At 42.8% G+C, this 22,805-nt stretch overlaps 1 protein-coding gene across 7 annotated transcripts in view; it reads left to right on the top strand.

Annotated features, from left to right (window-relative positions):
- LOC100117395 (calcitonin gene-related peptide type 1 receptor) overlaps positions 1–22,805 on the top strand; it is a 167,856-nt gene that overhangs the window by 117,564 nt on the left and 27,487 nt on the right. The gene's annotated exons all lie outside the window — the stretch shown is intronic.

Genomic DNA, 22,805 nt, shown 5'->3' with positions numbered 1-22,805 from the left:
CCCCATCCCTACCTCACTTCCTTCCTTCCTTTCCTCCTTTCTCTTCTTGCAGTCGCTTTTCAAACGGGAGCAATAGTAATAGCACCAGGTCTTTCTTTCTCGTTTGTTCGTTCCTCGTTCGTTTCTCATTTCATTTCCTACCAGCCGTAATTAAACGATCGAGTGCCCATCTGCGAGTGTTGCGTCATACCGCCATTGCCAAATGTTGATTTTTTTTATTTTCCACCCAATTTCACGCGCTTTTGCGATTGTTGGTTAGCTTTGTCATTAGCGACTTGTTGCGCATTGGGCGACGATTCGTTGTCGCGGAGAAAATAGCGGGGCTTTGACTATACAGTGAGACTGAGAAAGGAAAAACTGAATTTAAAAAATTACTTATATGTGTTAGTGGAAGAAAGTCTAAAGCTTCGAATTTACCCCCCAACTTCAATGTATCCCGAACGCAAACTTCTGAAAAGTCCCCCCATCGACAAACTATCGAGCACAATAATACCTGCGTCTATACCGAGCACTATCAAGACGATCGGCGTATCTGCACAAAGCTACACATACACACGCACACTAACGACGACGCATCCCCTGCAAACATCAAGGCGAGCGATAAGCCTGCTAATATGCATATCGAAAACGCAATCGGGCGACACCAATATCCCTGAGCGAGAGCGCGCAAGCGAGCTTCGAACACAAGCTGAGACTAATTGCCCGGGGATTTGGGGGAAGACGGTGGAAAGCGCGGTAGACCCTCTCATCGGTATGCGCTGCGAAACGAGGCAGCAGGCGTCTATTGAGATTCGGGTACGCGGCGATATGCACGCGGAAAATTGTAAGACGCCACGGATTATTGGGAGATTTGCATTTCCACCAACCAGTTCCTTGTTTATCTTCGGGATGCCTTTTTACTTTTTGATGCTGACACTGCATGTACTGTGAAAGTTAAGGTGAAGCGACCGAGGATTGGATCGAAAGGTAAATAATTATTTATGATCTAGGGTAATGCGATGTATTTGATATCCACACGTGCATTATTCAGCTTCTTGGGATTGCATTAAAAATTAAGCCAATCTACTACGTGATCGTGAAGATATACAGTTTCACGAATATACATATCAAGTAGGTGTGAATAAAACGCGAGTGGGGTAGAATACGTGTACCAACGAGTGAGGCGTATAGCGATATGCTGCACACGTATCTTTGACACCGAGGTCGCATTGACGCAGTAGCTTTGGGTCATAGATTCAGATGGGGCAGAAGATGTTTTCCCGTTGAATAGTTAAATCGTTGCCGTGCAGTTTTATCTTGCGTTTCGTATGTTTCTGTTTATTACATATTTCGGTGTATTGAATTGAGAAATATCGCGGCCGTCGTTGCCAAATGAAAGATGCATAAGCGATCGATTGAAAAGTTGTTACGTCTGTGTGATGTAAGTAAAATGTAGGATCAAAGTTGTATTGATTTATTTGGGCATCGAATACATACTTTTTCATTCCTTAGTTTTCCCAGCTCAATACATGTGTTGATGGAGCATTCGACTTTCCAGGCTGTAAAAAAACGAAAAAAAGAAACATTATACCAATTAGGCCAACACAACACAGTCGCCTTTCTTCTGAAGCCATCTCTTCCGATCTCGGAGCTCCGAAAACCCCTCGATTAGTCACGCAGCCCAACAAAAACAGCTGACTCCCATCCAAAGCGTCGATTCACATTCTTTCGTGCAAAACAATCGTCGCCTATTTTTCGGTCCCAAGCTCTCATCATCCCTGACCGTTCATTTCAATTTCCGCGCAGCGACCCCCTAAAAAAATTCATCATCACCTCTATAAGCCACTCTACTCTCTCGCTCATCGACAATCATCATCGGTATTCCGTTGGCGTCTGCTCTCAAAGAGCCACGTATTTTACACGGCGAGCGAGAGAGGGAGAGGCTCGACCTAGAGCCGGAAACATCGCAGCGACAGATAAGCAGCGCAAAGGAGCCGAGGTGTCATTACCGGGGCTCACGTATCCCACGACGCATCTTGTTATGGACCCGCGGGGCCTTCTCTCTCTCTCTCTCTCTCTCTCTCTCTCTCTCTCTCTCTCTCTCTCTCTCTTCCTCTCTCCCACTCCCATACCCCTCCAGACATTATAAGCACACGCGCAGCACGCGAGCTCGCAGCTACAAGTGCCGCTGCTATAAATGCAAATGCCGGCGACGCTATTGCGACATCACGTCGAATGGCGTAAATATAGGAGGGGGCTCGTTGCGAGGCTATTTCGTCTAGCGGACACTCGATTTTTCTCTTTTCCGCCCTTGTTTCACGGCCTGTTTAGCCGTCTTTTCTTCGTCTCGTGTATTTGCATTCGTGAGTGTGGACACGGCGAGTTGCATTCTAATATTATTTTTCGTCTGCGCCCCTTTCTTTCTGATGAATTGAAAGTTTCTCCTTGGAGCCTTTCAGAATTTCAATGGGGCAGATTCAAGCGCTCGTGAATAATGATTGAGCGCGGCTTAATTGTGCGCGCTAGGGGCTCGCGTGAGTACCATACCGATGCTCGCTGCAGAAGAAGAGAGCCTCTCAACGACTGCGGAGTGTTGCAAGTGCAAGTGAGTGACGCTGTTTGAATAGGGTATCGATACTGTTTTTCCGTAATAATGTATTCACGAAAGCTTTCAACGGGCTCCACACACAAAATGGTTTAGAACGTACGTCTGACTAAACGCAATAGTTTCTACGAGTTTTATTACGAAAGCTATGTCGAGACTCATCAAAAGATATAAAAATGTTGCAACGTCGCGTTTTAAGCACGGAAACAGCCAAGGTCAGCTGCCATCTCTACAATTAAAATGGGTTTAACGCACAATTTCATTCACCCCTCTAGCGAACGGAGACGACTCTTGCTCTCTTTCCAACACAATGTGGAGCCACGTGCGCTCCAAGGACGTATCCAAATATTTAAAAAATATATATATATATATAAGTCGTTGACGCGCCCTTGAATCCTTTATTCGAGGAATGCAATATTCTTCTATAAAAGAAATCCGCACATTCTCTGATTCGAGTCGAGTAATAAACGTAATGCGTTTTTTTCGCCGCCCAAATCTCTGGTCGAGAGATTTTACACTCGATGAGCGCATTGATTGATTCTTGACTAAACGACGCAAGCTCTAGATGGCACTTTATTTTAAATACTTATGTTTGTTGGTTGTTTATTTTAGGTACATTGCGGGGGCTGAGATAAGTTCAGGGGGTGGCAGTTTTCGCTGAGGTAATCGATGATAAATTTACCCTCGCGTAAATTATATTAACGTCATTCTTCCAGTTTTATCGTAATATTTATATTTTAAAAGTGATAGCATAAAAATATATTCTTGCGCAAACTTGAGTTCTATAAAAAAAAAGTTAGATCAGTCCGTAATTGATCAGCCAACGTCCCACGAACGCGTTGGCGTTCGACGATAGCCATCGAAAACAACTGTTATTCTCAAGAATCAAGTGGAACGTATCATGTCCGAATTAGATACATCCTCTCAAACGTTCAGCGAACTGGCATCTCTTATCGCGCAGCCGAGCATTATATGTCAATTTTTTCACGATCATATCTATCCGGCCGATTTCAATACTGCCATCCATTCTCGTCAATCACAAAAACCTTCTTGTCCGCGTCGCGCAAAATACGTCTTCTCCGAAAAAGCCTATTATCATCCGAAACACGATGGTCCCCAGCTAATCTCTTATTCATTATATTCCACGGCCACGACAATCAATCATGTTCGATTTCGCGGAAGCTTGCGCATACGCATAAGTGCCCGAAGCGTGAAAAATGCTTTTCTCCGCGAGACGGCATAGATCAACTCTTTTCCGCGTCGTGTTCGCTTTTTTTTTAAGCAGACGTTATAGGAGAGTATGATTGATGACGAAAGCCCATCTAGCAAATGGCTCGTGTGTGTGTATGTGCAGCTCAGGAAATTGTCTCGAGCGGCTATTAAAGCTAATAAAGCAATCCGGGAATGTGGATAGGCTATAAGATGTTGTCGAGTGAATGGCGGGATGGTGATTCTTGAAAGTTTTGTTGTTCGGTATACGATGTGTGTCTGAGAGAGATAGTGAGTTTGTTGAGGGAGGTGGATCAGCTGTTGCACGTGGTGATGGATGAGCTCGTTGCTGTTGTTGTGCGGTTGTTCGTAACCATAATGGAGGAGATAATTGATGTGTTTGCTGATTTGGCTCTTATGATCTTCTAAAGAGAAGACGAGATATTTACATCGTTGCTTAAACCATATGCGCAGATCGATATCGATATGTGTAAAAAGGCAAAACCCACTTAATTGTTATACGTATTTACTTAAACTACTTCGCATGATACTCTCTCAGGCTTATAGCGCTGCAGGCCAAAATTAAGAAAGTTTCACTCGCGAGAAAAGAGAAATTCTCTCTTAAAAAAGTGATGGGCTTTGTTGTGAAGCATTTAATTGAGAATCGGTCGCCTGGTACAAGAATTAAGGAACGTGAATCAGAAATACGGATTTTATTACATAACCTACAAACGCTTCAAACTGTTGGCGCTAAGCAGGCAGCAAAATTTAAATGTTAATTATGACATGATAAGGAGTGCGCGAAGCGCACTTAAATTTCCTAGTTTTAATTAAAAATATTATTACTCTGGCAAGAAAGCCCGTTCTTCTTCTTCTTCTTTTTCTCAGGCAGGAGCAACCGCCCACTTCTTTGCGCTCAACCGCGCGCCGTTACAATGACGACAAACATTTGCACCATAAATAATACAGGCGGCTCTGGGCGAGAATCTCATTTCGAAAATTTAAAGCTTGCGCACGAACAGCTCAAAGTCGCGCAGTCGTTGTAATAAGGATTCGTGGTTATTAAAGTTTTACTGTACACGTGTCGCGAATTCTCGTTATTGCTCTATGGCACACTGACGCGAGAAGAATGACTTTCCAATAGAAAGACATTGAGTATAGTTGACACTTTAGCTATAATTAACAATTAATTGGTGTTTTTATCAAGTATGAATGTCAATCCATCTTTCATTAAGTCGTTAGCACCTGTCACAAAATTTCATCGTTGAAAGTAGAACTGAATCGATAGAACATTTTTTAATATTTTACATCACATAAAAATCTCAAACAAAGAGCAAATCGTCTAGACAAAAAACGACCAACGCTTGCATGAGAGAAATAATGAAACAAAAATTAATCTCGCTCCTTTATAATCAAAGCGTAGACCACTTTCCAATTTTAATTTACTCCTTTGACGCGCAAACTTCAATCGATATATTCAAGCTGCAGCCATAAAAACGCCCCCGTTGTATTGTGCTCGTCGACATGCACAAAAAATACATAATCTCGCACATTAATCCTTTCCGGCTCATTTCATAAAGCATCATCCAGTAGTGATGAAAAGAAGTTCAATTCGATCTGGAAAGGTATATAAGAGAAAAACAAGTCACAGAGACGCATAGAGTAGAATCGAAGTAATTTTCCGCACAATTTTCTCGTCTCTGCAAATTCATTTCGTCATAGAAGCTTGCGCGCGCGCGCGAATTGCAGTACTCTGGGAAGCGCACAAGCAACCTGCTCATTCTTCCGGAAAGAAATTTTTGTATTTTTCAATAAGGTCGAGAGTCGAGAGAAGAAGAGAGAAAGAGAGGGAGAGAGCAAGCGGTGGACGACTTGCTTATTCACCAGTGAAGCGTGAAAGGATTCCGTCGCTGGGAAGCGAAGGCTGTATATCCTCTCTTAAAAAAGTGATGGGCTTTGTTGTGAAGCATTTAATTGAGAATCGGTCGCCTGGTACAAGAATTAGGAACGTGAATCAGAAATACAGATTTTATTACATAACCTACAAACTCTTCAAACTGTTGGCGCTAAGCAGGCAGCAAAATTTAAATGTCAATTATGACATGATAAGGAGTGCGCGAAGCGCACTTAAATTTCCTAGTGTTTTAAAAAACACACAGTCGGAAGGTCGCAGCTGGTTATGGGGAATCAATGATCCGTTACGCGATGAGCTTTTTCGCGTAATTTGATTACTGAAAGGTTTGCGGAGTACACGGACTCCTGTCAATCATTAAAAGTTCAAAGTTCGATGTACAGTGCTTTATAATTAGTCTTACAACATGTAATCCGACGCGATGTCGAAGTTTCTTGCGAAAGACGCGAATACAACTCGGCGAATTACTCCAAGATAAAAGTTGAATCGGACCGAGATAACGACTCGCTTTTACGACGAGAGAAATCATTCCAGCCGTTTTAATTTGGGAACGCGGGGCCGAGCGTTAACTGCGTCCCGGACACCTGCGGCAGCCGTAAATAAAAAAAACAAAAGATGGTGCCATGCCTTTTTGTAGCTTTTCTAGTATCTGTGAGTCCGTTTAACGCGGGATTATGAGCGGGGATAAAGTATTATTTGCACCCGCGATTGCGATCGTTACAGCACGTAAAGTCTGTGGATAAGAATTATGATGATGGGTCTATTACAATTTGCGAGCGACGATTGATGGTCGCGAAGTGATAGTCAAGTCATTTATGGACTGTGATTTTTTTTCTCTTGGCGAATCTTAATAACGAGACTCAATGTCACACATTCGTATGTTCAATTTGGACCAGTATAATCGAACTCACGTTAGTACCATCGATAAAAGAAAAAAAAACCTTCTCTATCGTAATTCAGCAAAACACAGCTCGCCGTCAAAAGAAAATAAAAACTCTTTCTCTCACTCAACTTTTTTAATAATCGCAAGCAACTTTTCGCCGTTGATAAACTGAACAAAAGCGCAACGCCGCTGCGAATAAACTCTCCATTCGACTCACTCCCTAGCAGGATCGACGCGCGATCGCTTCCGGAATGTAACCCCCGACTACGAGAGCAACTGTGAAAAGCTCGAAGAAAAGGATAAGACAGAGTGAAGATCGTAGAGGGAAGACTGCGTGCGACAAATAATGCAAGAGAGAGTAGAAAAAGAGAGAGCTACTGACTCTACGTTTACGTTCGTAGAAAAGGAGGAGGGAGAAAGAAGGCTGAATTAAGGCTGGTGGGGGTGCGAGGATGAAATGTAAAGTGAATTTAAAGTGGGTGGCGTGCTGCGGCAGCAAAGTCGGCAAGAGGAATGGAAAGAAAATATCGTGACGGTGACCGCCTCTTGGAAGAGGCGGAAATTAAAGGGTCTATTATTTACTTTTTTTTTGTTGAATGAGGCTCGTGCGCTACTGCTGGTGTTGGGTGTCGTTTCTACAATTTTAATGCGTGCCGTCGAGCGCGAATGGTTGTAAAATCTATGCTGCGGGAGCCTGCAATTTTCTCATGCGTTAGTGAATTACTACCCTGAAAAAAATGTATAGAATCTAAAGTTAATTTTTTCACACTCGGCTTCACACGCGCGTCACTACGAGCGTGTTACGATATTTTGACAGGTATTTTTTCTTCTACTGCACACACACTACAGCAGAAAAAAAATAAAAAATTCCCCTCTCGTACAAGCGGAGGCCAAAAAGAAAAATCCTCCGCACAAGCGTTGCGGAATCAATAAAACAGCGCTTAATCCGTGACACGAGGATCGCGAGTTTGCATAAAGCAGCGCGCAGCTATATGTGCACCCGAACTCGGCGATATATTCCGCGCGCATCTGTTTGCTATCGGCTGGAAAAAAACTGCGCGAATCGATTGAACGACTCGGCCCGGCGACTATGGAATTCTGATTGCGCGCTGAATTCGGCACTAACGAATACCCGTAGCTTAGTGCACGACGTTCGCGTGACTTTTGTGCGCCCATTTCTCTTTGGAGGAAATATTGCTTCTTTCCTAAGGAAGCTTTGTTCTCGATATAAGTCGAACGAGCGATCTATTGGAATATCGAAGTCGAATTTAATTTCGAATCGAAAAGTTTGAGATTGTGACTCAATATGCAGCGGAGATGACGGGCGATCGCGATTAGAGCTTCTGCTGTTGTTTATTTTTTTTTTCTTTATATATTACGTATTACATTTAAAAAGTCCGTATAACAATGGCAAACGATAATAACATCGAAAACTCGTCCAATAAAATTCCGATGTAAAGTTCGAAGCGTGATTGTCGATCATAAATGCAAAGCTCATTTCGTGCAAGCGATCGGGGGTAATTTGAAAAAACAAATCTGTGCCGATACGTGCCGTTATAATTTTTAAAATCGTCCCTGAATTTCAAAGGGTAATACAGTCGCGCGACGCCGGCTACAAAGCGAATAAAGCGATTGATAATTTCAATGTTTATTCATAAAAGCGAAATGGCAAACATTGCAGCTCACGTGGATTTACGAGGTCGTTTTTGCTTATGTGCGGACGAAAGGCGTTTTAAACGCAAAAGCCATTAAAATAAAACGAATTTCAGTCTCTCGCGAGCGACCAAAGTTCGCCGAGAGTGGCGCGCACTTCTGGCGTTTGAGAATTTTCATTGGCCTTTTAGCTGCGCTGATTTTATTAATGCAAAAACAACCTTGACGACGCTCACTTGTGTCGAGAGTGCGCTAATCGAGGGCAGACTTTACTTGTTTGTTTTTGCTTTTTGCGTTAATCGTATTTCATCAACCACGATTCGATTTATCGAGCTAACATTTTTAAGCATTAAACTGTTGCGTCTACGGTACATAAAATGAACGAGAAAATCGTAATTTAATTTAATTTAAATTTGACCTGATAACTTTGCTTCAAACTTGTATGTTTGCTCAATTGCGAAAAGTTTAATCCAAGTTTAACAATTTATACACCGTTCGCATAGCTCGAAAATCCACAATCTCTTATTATTTCATTCAAATGTATACTTAGGGCAAAGAAGCATAAAAATATTCCTATTAAAACTTACCGTCGTCGCGGGGAGAGAGAGAGAGAGAGAGAGAGAGAGAGAGAGAGAGAGAGAGAGAGAGAGAGAAAGAGAGAGAGAGAGAGAAAAAACTAAACTAATTTCTACCCCTGTTTTCTCTCGCAACATTGAGACATTGAAATTTCATCTGACGCTCTATATCTCTTTCTCTCTTGCTTTCTCTCTGCGCTACCGCCGTGAATCCCCACTTTTACGTCGAGAGAGAGAGAGAGAGAGAGAGAGAGAGAGAGAGAGAGATAAGGTATAAGAATCAAGAAGCGTTACCTTCTTGCGACGTGCAACACACATACTTTTCCCTTCACTGCAAGTGTTTCGTTGGCGGACGCCGAACTTCTCGGAATAGGAGGACGTATGCCTTACAATAAGGTGTCATAGCTTTGTCGCTGTTGTGTTTTGCGTCGATGCAGTGCTCGTGTGAAAGTCGTATTCCACTTTGTTTCCGTATAGCGAATTAAAAATTCAGGAGTAAGGGAATAATTTACAGCTTTCGCATATTTGGCGAGGAAATTGTGCGATATGTATCGTGGATTTCTGCAATGTTTTCCTAGAAATGCTTTCGAGTAGGTGTTGCTTTCGTTGTTGGAAGAGGAGAGTGTGTAGTTCAGAGAAATATTTCACTGGAAGTCTCGAAGACGCTCGATTACTTTTCGAAGAAGCTTTCTACACCAGACAGTTTTTTTAATGAACCAGAAACTTTTTCAGCTGAGTGAAAAGTTTCACAGAGTACGTTTCACAATCTTCGAAGGTTAGATGCAAATAGTTTTAATGAATCACTTTCTTATGTATTTGCTTTTTACCGATAGCTATTCTATTCTATTCAAATTAAGAATCGGATTTTTTCAACTATAAGTTTTTTATTCTTGGATAAAAATCCTTCTTAAAATAAAAATGTATACAGCGTAAAAACTTTCAATTTTTGATCCAAGAAGGTCTAGACTCTACTAGAGTAGGCTACGAAACCTGTTATCTCTAAACCCTGTACGTATTTTACAAATTTACCAATCTCTCCGAAAACCAATCGCAGAAACGCCCGATGAATCCCGATCAAACTCAAATCCGTACTCTTCACATATTTGTACAGCTTCCATAGCACCGCAGCCACATACTCGTCAAGCCATATACCGAACAAGAGAGGAACGTCGTCGCGCCCTAGCCAGAAATTCCTGCGACGACCACGCGCTGATATACGATCCCAACCAAGAAAGCAAGACAGAAACCTAAAGCTGTCTACTCTCCCTTCGAATCTCGTGTGTGTAGCAGATATAGGTGCAAATGGGAGAACCTCCCGCGCACATGCGCGTAGGGGGTTAACCGCTGACAATACGCGCGACAACGACAGGCTTAATTGCCACCCGTAAAACCGACGCGACGCTGCTTTGGACGACGACTGGAGACTGGCGCGGCTATAAATCGCAAAAGCTTTCTTCTCCACGTGCGACGCGATGGATGGGGATTTGAATTAATTTTCGAGTATTGATGCGGCTGTGGTAGTAAAGTAAATATTTGACGGTTTCATTTTTATTACTGCTAATTGTTACTATAGTGGAACCCATATTTTGTTAATCGTGATAAATTATTATAATCAAAATAGTAGAATTTTTCGAAAATACGCTTTCAAGCTGATAAGTATTCAAGGAACGCAAAGTCTTAACTCAGCAGCTGTATTTCCCCGCACATCATTCAAGTAACTGATCTCTTAATGCCCCAAGTTGCCGAGCTTGTGGTGCATCCGCGTATTGAACGGTCAGCAATTTCGTCCGCCCATGGGAATCGCGAAATCCCCAACTTTCAACAGCTGACGTGGCGAGGTGTCACAATGGACAATGAATTTCGTTTGCTTCGGTTTTAACAATTCGCCTCACAGGAGTAGAGTTTAACTTTAACTTCAAATTTGATGACATTATTCATCTCTATTTTAATCAAGCTACATTTAAATATTTATAATTATTAATCAATGAACACCTTCTTTTCTGTTATAGGTAAGTTTGAACAACCAGAATTCAATGTTTGCCACTTCTACTCGTAAGTTTGTTATTCACTTTTCATCGTATCGCCGATAAACAAGCGCATTTATCAGCTATACGAAAAATCCGAGACATAACCCTATAAATTAAACTTTTTATCGCCCGACATAACAAAAGAAATTTCATCGAAAGAAAGTTATAAGGAAGTCCGAAATAAGAAGAAAACATTATTACTTCCCAAGAACGTTTTTCCCTCTTCCACAGCATCGACACGCTTTAATTAGTGTCTCGACGCGAGGCGCACATACGCTCACGTACCGACCACAGTCGACCCAATTTCGCCGGACCACCGAAATCCCAAACGGTGCCTGCATTCAGACGGCAAGGTCGACTTTCGTCCATATTTCGCCGCCCTCCCTTCTTATTCACCTTGAATTGTATGACGTTGTGTGCGGATGTACGCTTGCACGTATGTTGGCGGTATACTTAGGGTTGTATATACGTATACATAATTGCAATTCGCGAGGGTTGCTTCGAGAGGTGGACGAATTAAATGGGTCCGAGGGAAGATGAAAGGCAAATATTTTCGTATAGAAGTAGCCTTTTTTAGCGCGTTTTAAACGGCTGAGGGGATTGTTAAGGCTCGAGAGATTCCAAGCGGCGCTCTTGTTATGCTTGATTTTTTTAGGACGAGGGTGAGCGGCTTTCGGAGTTAGGAGGAAAGCCGCTTACTTTGCCGAGGACTTAATTGTATACCCTACACACGAATGTATGGGCTGTTGAGAATTCTCGGTGCTTGCGCAAATTTTGATAAACTGTTTACTCGATAATATCATTCCACGTTTAATAAATGAATGATCCCAAAAGCAATACGAAATGCTCACGAGAATAAGTCTTCGCCGCATTTTAAAGTCGTCCTCGCGGCAGCTCGATCGGATTAAAATTCTTCTGGCACAGAAAAATGCTCTGGCAAGTGCGGGCAAAGGAAAGTTAAATAGCCAACGGCTGCTTTTATTGCATTCCAGGACTCGAGGAGGGAGGATAAATCGAGCTTCGACATCTCGGTCCAAGTGCCGTAAAGCTTGCCGTTGACATAACTCAGACCGATCGAACTATTCGTCTCTTTATTGCGCTTATTTATATCGCGCGGAATATAGCTGTGGGAGACCTTGGCGCTTTCGAGATAGAGAGGTGTACATGCAATATGTATAATGTGGGTGGTAAAAATTTTTCTTTATTGATTATATTCCCGCCGATATGGAGAGCTTTATGGGAGGGGGTAAGATTCTTCCGGGTCGAAGGTATTTTATATTTATTTTCGCGGGTGCGTGCGTGGATTAATTGATTGGCACGTGCGGTTACACGGTTTGTATTATGTACACTGAGAGAAATTTATAGTAAATTTTACTATACTGGATAGGAAATTTTAATAAAAAGTTTGGTAATCCACTCACAGACTGACAGTCTAGTAATTTTTACCCTGACTAAATTAAATATAAAAATGCACATAGTGGAAAAATTATTTTCAATTATTATATGGCTCTAAATTTTTATGGTTATGGAGGGTTACTCTTCTAACGCACTTCATTCAGAGAACATTATCGATTCACTCGCCGCAGTTGATTTTTAGAGACATTAAACTAACCTAGATATATTTCCTACAACTAAACGCTTAATTATTATACATATTCGCAATTCGCAGTACATATGCTTATACGCTCGCAATTGTTACAACAGGGTTGCTAAACGGACTTATATACTAACTGAGCTAACTTCTTACCGCTTGCGGGTTTTATTTCCCGTGCACCCCCTAGCGGCAGCACACAAAACAGCCATGTTTGCTAAACGCGCATGCGCATAACGCGTCAATACGCATCAGTTCCGATTTTCAGATGAAAAGTACTATACGTTCTATTAAAAATTACTATACTGTCAGGTAAAAATTCATACATTGGCGATTTTCACTATAGTTTCTGTTAATTTTTCCTATTGAGTATGGTAAATTTTATATGGAAGTTTAGTAAAAATTGATATAAATCTAGTAAAAAGGTCAGTTTTGTCAGTCTGTGACGAGATTACCAAACTTTCCAGTAAATTATCATGAACATATAGTAAAATTTACGCACTATTTCTCTCAGTGTATGCTTAGCATTGAATTCGGTAAAGGCTGTCGAAGTATCGAGGTTAAAAATGCATGGGATCGACCTAAACGTACCATATACACCTTTCGAAGCGAAAAATATAACACTGTATGCCGATTGGTTGTGTACATTATGGATCGCCCTTACAACTGTTACCAGGACCCCCGTCATCGACACCGAAACGAAGAAACTGCCAAGAGCACAAGTGTCCACATCCTCGGTTGACAAACAATAATTGATAGATCCAATCAAGATTTCCAAAAAGGAAAGAAAAGAAACTTTCTCCTCAAATCTCGAGTCCACCCTTGCCCTAGACACACAATGGGTCAGCAGAAGTTGCCTCGGCCTGCGGAGTTATAAATTTTCGTCAAGGGATCCGGCAGCTGGACGTCTAGTATACGTGACCGCGGCCTAAACGAAATTTACCGCCAGACGTAAAGATAGCGAGAAAAGAGTTCTCGGATGTTCCAGCTGCAGCAGAAGCTTTTCTTACAAGAGTAATGCCACGGATGCAGCTTATACTTGCGGGGGGACACGAGATATGATCTCGTTATGTCGCTTATTCCTCGTATCCGAGCTTTAAGACTGCGCTGACGTATTTCTCGAGCTTGCGGCCTTTTGATCGTTATTTATATTCTTGCTTTACTTTTTATTGTATCACCGCACATAGATAGAGTGTGTTGTGTCATGCGAGACACAACAGGCGCTCATTTGCACGCCGAGTAAATCTTCCGGGCGAAAATATACCGCGTTAAAAAATTAGCCATAAATAATGCTCGCGGAGGGCTACTTGCTTCCGGAGAGAGAAAAAAAATGTAAATCACAACGAGTCGGAATACCAGCAGCTGCGAGACACACATACGCGAGTGGGAAAAAGAACTTACGGCATCGGTAAATTTCCTGCATCAGCGCGGGTTATTGGCGCAGATAAATTTCCCGACAACTCTCTCACCGCCATAAAGCACCGTCGGCTACGTCATCTCTTGCGAAAGTGCGCATGGCGAGGAGCTCTAGTGCAAAGCACTCGAGATTCGTGCCCCGATACGCGAGCGCCTGCCGAGGAATAAATCTGAAAGGTCCTCAGGCTAACGCGCGGCTGTTGTCGAGCTTGCGACTGAGAGTTGAGGAGAGTAAGGCAACGAGGCACACGAGTGTTTGGGCTTCTTGGAATGAGGATTATGACGTTTGGTAATCCAGCTGAAAGTACTCGATGTTGAAGTATTACGAGCGGAGTTTATTTGAAATTTTGTCATCGGGAACGGATAGTGTAAGGTGTTGTGTACAAGTAGATCGACTCGATGTACAGTCAGACACGGTGAATTTTAGTTTTAGTCGAACAACGTTTAATAAGTTTATGAAAATAATAATAATTGAATCGAGAAGTATATCCGTATCCACTAACCAGTTGACCGCAATAATAAACCTCTCCACGCGCTTCCTAGACCAAGGCTACTCCTAAGTGTATAATACGGAGTTTATCAGAAAAAGAAGGCACAGAGACACACGCGCAGACACACATAGAGTCCGGCGCGTGCTTTACTACGCGATGGCCGCGGAGTACGTTATACGGCGGAAGCTTTTTACGCCAAACGTGCATTACGAGCGCAGTTTCGCCCTCTGTACGCTAGCTCGAAGCACCTCGTTTCTGCCTCACTTTCTCTCCTTCCTGACTCCGTCTTCCTTTCTTTCTCTTTCTTATACCTCCAGTAGTTCGCTTCTCTGCACTGCTGCTTCTTTACGGGCTTATTACTCTTTCACTTTCTGGCTTCTTTTTGGGTCTGCGCTTCGTTCTTCTGCTTCTTCTTCCTTTTCGAGCTTATTATGAGCGCATTTTGCCACTTGTTTATTCATTCGTTGTTGGTTATTGTAATGGAACGTTTTTTCGTTAGTTCGTATCTCGGAAGAATAATGTGGTGAAAATGAAGAAATTACTATTCCATCGACGTACAAAATCTTTCGAAAACACGCATCCTTCTAATAAAAATTCAATCGCATCGGGGTTTTTCCGAACTTTCAAACTTGTATATTACATCGTGAAAATCACATAATAAACTACCCCCAGACTCACGAGTCTGACTCACTCCCCCGATCGAGGTCACAGCTGTTACACACATAGGTGTAATCGACAGCGACAAAACAGAATCCGAAGAAAGTGACGTAAAACGTACAGTACAGTCCTCTCGCACATACATCACGCTTCTGTCACAGAATATCAAAGAGCCCCCCGCACACATATATTTTTGCGCAAGTAAACTTTTAGCTCACGATCGCGCGGGCGAAAATGAAATTCTCCGTCTCGCGCGCGACAAGGAGTTACTCCAGACGCAAGCAAATCGAATATGCGACGCCGCCGCGAGGCTCTTGTGACGAATGCGACCGTGTATACGTATACGCGTGGGAAAAAGAGGAAGCTTTTCGCGGAGCAAGCGAGATACGTGTACCGCGCGCGGATGATGCAGCTAGCTGTTAAATTGAAATCGATCACGGAAAGATATCATGATGCGAGGAGTAGTGTTGAGTAAGGGAAGACTCGCGGAAAAGCGCTGCGGCGGCGTTGCGAAATGAATGCGCGCTCAGACGATGCAGGGGTGAAATTGCTCGGACGTGCCTGGGTGGATTGCGTAAGCTTGCACTTGTTGTACGCTCTGACGGACGTGTTTTTGCGTTGATTGTTTTTTTTTACGCTTATGCCGTGCAGATGCTGCGATGTAAATGTTGTTGAAAGATACGGGGTTGGAGAATCGTTGAGAATATACGAAAAGCTGGAATAACTCTGCAGAAAATACACGGAGAAATAAATCGACTTGCAAACAAAACTTTGGTGGAAAAATCTGTACACGGGGTGGTGTAAATTGGAATCTTTGTGTTTCCTAAAGAGCGAATAGAAGTTTGACTTGCAAATCTCACTACGTACATAAATCTTGTAGTAACATAAGCTGAGTAACGCTCGAAATAACGCGAGTGTAAACTGAAAGCTATGGAATATTTTTATTGCATTCGTATATTCGCGCAAGGTAAATAATGCTTCAAGGACTTTTTTTACATTTTCAAAACTTCTTCGGAAACGTTTTCGACGAGCACTAAAAATCCTGAAAAATTCAAGCACGAGAAAAGCTTCCAAATATACGAGAGCCGCCTTATCGCAACCATATAACACGAGCCTCGCGAGCCAGGACCACAGGTAGCCACCTCAGCTAGAGGCTTATGGAAATAATAACCCGTCACCGAGTCTCGACTGACTCCGCCTCCTCAGTTTATTGTCCGAGATCAAGATTTACGAGACGCCACACGGCTCTGATGCTACGTATACGCGTTTATATATCTATACGTATGCACACGCTCGCACCGGACTTATGCAAACGTATAAAATGGGTGGGTATACGCTAGTGTGCCAGTGGATGCGCTCGTTGTGGAATGTCACTGCGCGAAACGATTATGAATAGACGACGGAAATGAATATTCTCGCCAGGGTTTAGCGTGCGGCTGTTGCTCGCAAAACTCAGCATAAAAATAACGCAACGGTGATGTTTTCGCTTAGCCATAAAACTTTCATTATATTATCTCGTATATCTTGAGAAAAATTTGGACTCTAATAAGGGATAGACATTTTTCGATTTTTTGATGCGAGAGAATGAAAATCGCACGTGTGTTGGGGACGGTCGTCTTAACCATACCCGACATATTGGCTTTAAAACCAGGACTGTGTAATAACATCGGGCAGGCCTAAGTCCTATCTGTTGTACTGCGCCGACATAAACCAAAGGGTAAGACACGCGCAAGATGGAAACCCTCGAGAGCACGGGGTTTATTATAGGCCAGGAGCGCAGATGCTACCTGTATCTAGAGAGTAGGTACATATTGTTTTTATTACCATACGCAGGATCACGTGTACGCCTGCGATGAATAGTGCGCATATAAGTTCTTGCAAAATAAATTAGAATCAGCTTATTGCATAAAAATTGAAATCCGGATCGTGCACATCGACTTGCAAATATTAAAATCCTGAAAAAAGCTTCTGCTTCCGCAATTTAAACTCGAATGCCAGCCAATCGAGCCTAAAGAAATCCGCACAGCGCTGTCGATCGCGTAATCCTCGCGCCTAGGTGTAAGTATACTTGGTCCGACCGTGTCCAGCTTATTTCACTCGAAGCGACTAGATTTACCGTACTTTGCATTCATCTCTGTAGCTACAAGCTTGCGAATTCTTATGCATAGAAGTGAGGCGCCGAAATTTCGTAGCCGTAAGCCGGCGGGGATTCTGTTTTTCTTTGGGCTTCCTTCGGGATCCCAATGGGATAAGTCAATTTGGTGCTGAGATACGTGTATTTGGTTTAATAAGTGAATGAAATGAATGAAATTCCGTGTCGCGTGTGCTTCCTGGAATATTACAGGGGATAATATATCGGGTGGAATAATTTGCATTCTGGTTGGATTTAGATAAAGAGGCTCTTCTCTGCGTGGCGAATTCATCCGCTCTTTTGGATTTACAATGCAGCCGAAATGTTTCCGATATAATATACGGCTGAACGGATCGGAAAAGTGACGGTCGGATAATCGACCCTTGAAATTCCTCTTCCATTTTCTTCCATTTTATACTTCCCAGAAAGTATAAGGACGTTTTTTCAATACGCTTTTTTTATATAATAAGACAGAAGAAGTGAAGTAAATTTTCTCTTCTTCGATACGACGCGCAATCGCAGAATTTAATCTCTGGTAAAATATCAATTTACATTACGAAACGAAAACGAATACCCTCTTTTTTCATCCCCGACGTCGCGCCGCGCACGTCAGATTCATTTTTCTTTTATCAAACAATGGAAACGAAGTAAAATCCGAGACTTGCTGGAAAGCCACACTCGAAGGGCGCGCTTTTTCTCGAATTTCCATTATCACAATAGAAAGTTTCGAAATCGAATGACGTGGCCGAAGAAGAATCGTGTCGAGGCTGCGGTAGTAGCTGCTTCGACGGCGATTTCACGGACGAGTCACACGCTATATCATCGTGTGTGTCGGTGATCGGTATCGATTTTCGAACGATACCCTACGTTAATTGCGTTATCGTCGACTCGATGCATGAGGATAGATAAATGAATGAAGGACTTTTTTCAGTTCGACGGTGTAATGGTTTTTCATATTTTCTGCGTATACGGAGAGGCGTACGAACTGATTGGAAGTAAACTTGCTTTTGGTTTTAGTGTAGTAGAAATTAGTTTACGTTATTGAAAAGCAGATGCACCCGTGTCTTGAAATTATACTATTCATCTTGGAAAGAGCTTCAATCAAAGTCGAGCTTAATTTTCAATTAAAATCTCTCGTCATTTCGACGAGAGATCACAACAATATCGAAAGGGAAACTTTTTTCCGTGCGCGCACGCAAGCTCGATTGGATATTAAAAAACACTTTGGAAAATTTCCATTTATACGTGAAAAATATGATAATGAACGACACCTTAACGATAAAAGTCCGGGCGAACTTCTTGCGTGGAAATCGTTGTTTCGTAATCGCTCGGGAGAAACCTACTTGTCCCTCGGTTCTTTTTTCTTCGGCGGAGGGCGAAAATAGCGTCGTGTGTGTATACCAGGCGAATGTATTCGCGGATGCGGAGATGGTTATGTGGACAAGGGAAAGAAGCCGCCAAGTCGTATGCTGAAGAGAGATAAATATTTATTTCGTCGTCTGCCAAACTCGTTTCCGCTTCGGTGTAGATAACATTACATGCGGCTAATTCCGAAAGCTGCGCTTTGGGAAACTTGTTTGAATTGCGGGAACACGATTGCGGAGTTAACTGTGGCTACGTTTTTTGTTATAAAATTTTATTATACAGACAAAGCTATAGTGGTAACAGGAGTTAGTACGTACAGCGCTAACCGACACTCTGCGCCAAACCACACGTCTACCACAGGTGAAATCAAAATTAGCACCCAAAACAACTAATTTCTCTTGTGGCTCTCTTTCACCTCGTTAAAAATCACGACAAACGATCGATCATTTTTAACCTTTAAAAGTTAACCGCTCGCATTATCGTGTCATTACTCATCAAGAAATATACACTTCCGAATCTCAACTCATTCAACGTAGCGGTTATGTCAGCTTTTAAATGCGTCTTGAAAAATTTTTTCCGAACGCAGAGCGAACTATCTACTATCATGGATGGCGCTTCTGGAATAGGATGATTTATTGTTTCTTCTTTTCGTAGTGACGTTGATGCGAAAAAGATTTTTTTTTTGTGTTTGTCGATGAAGATTGATGGATTGTTTGTATTGATTTGAAGCTTTTTAAAGTGTGGTGAGGAGCTGTTAAGTTGGTTTTTTATTTTTATTTATGGCTTTTTCGTGAGTTGTTAGTAGTTCTTCTTTTCGTTACTTCATTAGTCACGATATTCGGGGATACGCTTTAGATAAATCAGGGAAACTCAAAGTCACGGGTTCACTACGAACTTTATCAATGGCGTATTCAATAAATCAGAATCAATTAAGATATACACGGAATAACTTATCAGACTCGGAGCAGAACTGGAAAGCAGCAAAATAATAAATCACTGTATCGATTTCTGCAACAAACAATCAAAAGCACCGTTTCATTATCGCATTTCTCCTTGTTAAAATTGCATCGCCCAGTGTCGATTAAAGTAAATTCAATTAAATTGTAAGACGCTCGGTGCACCCGAAGTGTCAACAGAGTCATTCGCTTCGATCGGGGCGCCCAGCGTGAAAGTGAGCCGTCGATATAAACAGTGGAGGAGAGGAAACCATCAGGAAAACGAGTAGCTTCGTCGGGTGCATAAAGGAAGGGAGTAGTAGGAAGAGACGACCGCATCGGGAAAGACGCGACGGGAAATGTGCTGCAGAAAACAATGAGGCGCAAGAAGCAGAGCAGTGTTACAGGACAAGGCGGAAGCTTTGCACAGCGGGAACCGGAAAAGTCGAACAACTACAGAAACAGATATAAAAATACAAATAATAGAGGAACTCGGAGATAGAAAGTGAGGGACGGGAAGATAAGGAAAGGCGAGATGAAAAATGGAGAGAATGTATGTTTAGTGCGAGTTTGACTTTTGGTAAGAGTCTGCGTGGAGGTTATACATTTAGGTCGCTTTATACAGAACGCATTCTAGTACGCAGAATCAGTCGTAATAGTAACAAGCTATACCGCTTGAACTTTCCGGCTCTCTAGTCTCTAGCTAGCGAAGATAGATGGCGCATGGGTATTTTACAATTTCCCTCGTCGTAATCTGCGCGACGAGTGCAGATATAGCGGTGTGCCGCCTATGCTAAAACTGGCTTATTGGCCCAGTTCCTTAGACCGCTCATGCTAATATAGCCACATAATAACTTGAGAAAATAGTAATTCTATCTGAGTATGTTACTTTTGTTCATAAGTTACATCTACTGTAGTCAACTTAAATTCATATACAAACCACAAAGCTCGAATCCACGACAAAAGGAAGAATCTCAAAACGATCGACAAAGGGCTCTAGAAGCGGGAAAAAGTGCTTGTAGAAATTCACGAAGTTGACCACTCAGTTTCTTCCCCGCGCTTCAGCTCCTCTTGTTTGCACGCCTGTTACAAAGAGACAGAGTCGTAGAGAAAAGAGAAAAAGCTACGACCGAAGGGTTCGACGCGTTAAAGCGAGCCCGCCGCGAGCAAACAATCCGCGCATCGAACGGAAAATGAAACAACTCTTGTATCTGCGTATGCGAAAAAGGGAAACTGGAGCGACGAAAAAAAGGGGGAAGGCGACAAAAAAATACACTGTGGCGGTATGCGGTCGCTGCACAACGCGCGCCACAAAAGACGAGAAAGGCGGATCGAATGCAGTCCCGCATGTCCAAGGATGTGGAGGTAAAAAAGAGAGGGAGCTCTCTTTCTCTCTCTCGCTCTCTCTCTCTCTCTCGCTCTCTCTCTCTCTCTCTCTCTCTCTCTCTCTCTCTCTCTCTCTCTCTCTCTCTCTCTCTCTTGATTCAATCGCATAATGGTCGAGACTAAACAAAACCGAGGCGCGCGCGTTGACGCGCGATGTGTTGAAGGGAAGAGAAATGGTGGAAAAGGGGGACTTTTCTTATCCAGCGGAACTTTTTACGCACGTGGCGCTGATATGGTATGTGCGCAATTGTTGAAAGGGATGTCTGCTCGATTAATATCTCGTTGATTATGCTTTTAAAAATTAATCAAATAATATCTCAACGCGATAATTCTTTAATGAAAATTCAAACCAGCATTTAGCCAGCTTTCATCGAGCAATAATCAGCTCTTCCAAACAAGTGCCTGCACATTCGCTCCGAACAATAATGAATTAAATGAAGTCCTATTCTCTCGCAAATTAAATGCGCAGCAACGATCGAGGCTCACGAGCGCGTAAACCTCGAATTACCAAACTTCGATCAAAATTTCGCGTACGACAAAAGCCACTTTCCGGAAAGAGATAGTGGTGCCGCCGCGCAGTATCCATAGGGACATAAGCACGCGAGATAGTAGAGGGGCTGAAGTGTGAGGGGCACGTGTATATAAACGCTCAATTAAATCCGATCGAAACGAGGCCGCTTGTCGGCGCGCGTCGCGTCATGTCGCTCACCGATTACACGCCGAAAGCGCACGAGGGCATATAATAGCCGTAATTTAGTGATACCGTCGAGAGAAAGTGCGTGAACGAATTTCGGCTGACGTTTGCTTTAAAAAGGGATTTATTATAAAGCTTTTGACGAGGCATTAAAAAATAGAGATATATCAGCGTTATCAAATTCACTGCTACAAACAAAAACCATCAACATCCCATTCTATATACCCACAAGCCATCAAAGGGACATTCAGATGGTGGATCATCTGGTGCTCGACAGCGAGTCAAACGAGCGCGAGACCGAGATATAACGGATTAGAGCAGCAAATATACCTAGACCGTTCGTTCCGGCTCTTAAAGGCCAACGTGGCACTCCATGCGCCACAGGGGAGGAGCGAGAGAGAGAGAGAGAGAGAGAGAGAGAGAGAGAGAGAGAGAGAGAGAGAGAGAGAGAAGGTTGTGGCTTGTCGACCTCGAGAACACGGGAAACCAATAATTTCCGAATCGTGCGCCACTGCCGCCTGGCCCACTCGACTATGTCGAGACTCCGTGTATCTATAGACAGACAAAAGGCCTCTCGTGCAACGATGCTATACACTGTATACACCGGCCGCGTGTCCTTCCTCAATTAGTCGGTTGTTGGTCTTTTGACGGCTTTTTGGGTGTGGAGTCGAGTTGTTAATTGGCTGAGAGGGTTCATCGTTGCCTGGAGTTCAAGGATTTTTTTTCAGCGAAATTTCGTTTTTTGTTGCCTCCCGAGAGCTAATAGTAGAAAAATTCAAAAGGAGTATCTTTTTTTCATCGTTAACTTTGTAAAAAATAGCTCTTTAAAATCCGAAGTCAGGTATAAATCGATTCGCTTTGCGTAATCTCTCGAAAGCTCCTTATCGGCTTTGCAGCTGTCCGCTTTTTTTACCGCTACCCCTCGATACCTTTCCCATCGACTCGGTTTTTCCTCTCTTGCCTTAGGGCCTTGGCCAAGTCGACGGGGCTTTTCAGCGTGTACACGTCAACGCGAAATCTGGCTTTTTGTAATCTGCACGTATTCGGCGGTGGCATTTCTGGCGTCGTGAGGGATTTCGATGAGAAAACGTGCTCGACACCTCAAATACGAGTCCTTTCGCCCATAACATCGATACGGAAAAATAGTGAAAAGTTTTTCCCAGGTGTATGCGTGACACTTCATGAAGGATAACGTATGCAACTGACGTTCAGTAGTGCTGATAAGAAGGAAACTTTTTTCATTAAGACGAAGACTTAGAAGTTGCTTAAACGAAAATGATTTGGTTTTTTTTCCTC

This window comes from Nasonia vitripennis, chromosome 3 (genome assembly GCF_009193385.2).
Source record: "Nasonia vitripennis strain AsymCx chromosome 3, Nvit_psr_1.1, whole genome shotgun sequence".
Lineage (NCBI taxonomy): Eukaryota > Metazoa > Arthropoda > Insecta > Hymenoptera > Pteromalidae > Nasonia > Nasonia vitripennis.
Note: the sequence above shows the minus strand (reverse complement) of the source record. Positions and strands in the feature narration are given on the sequence as shown.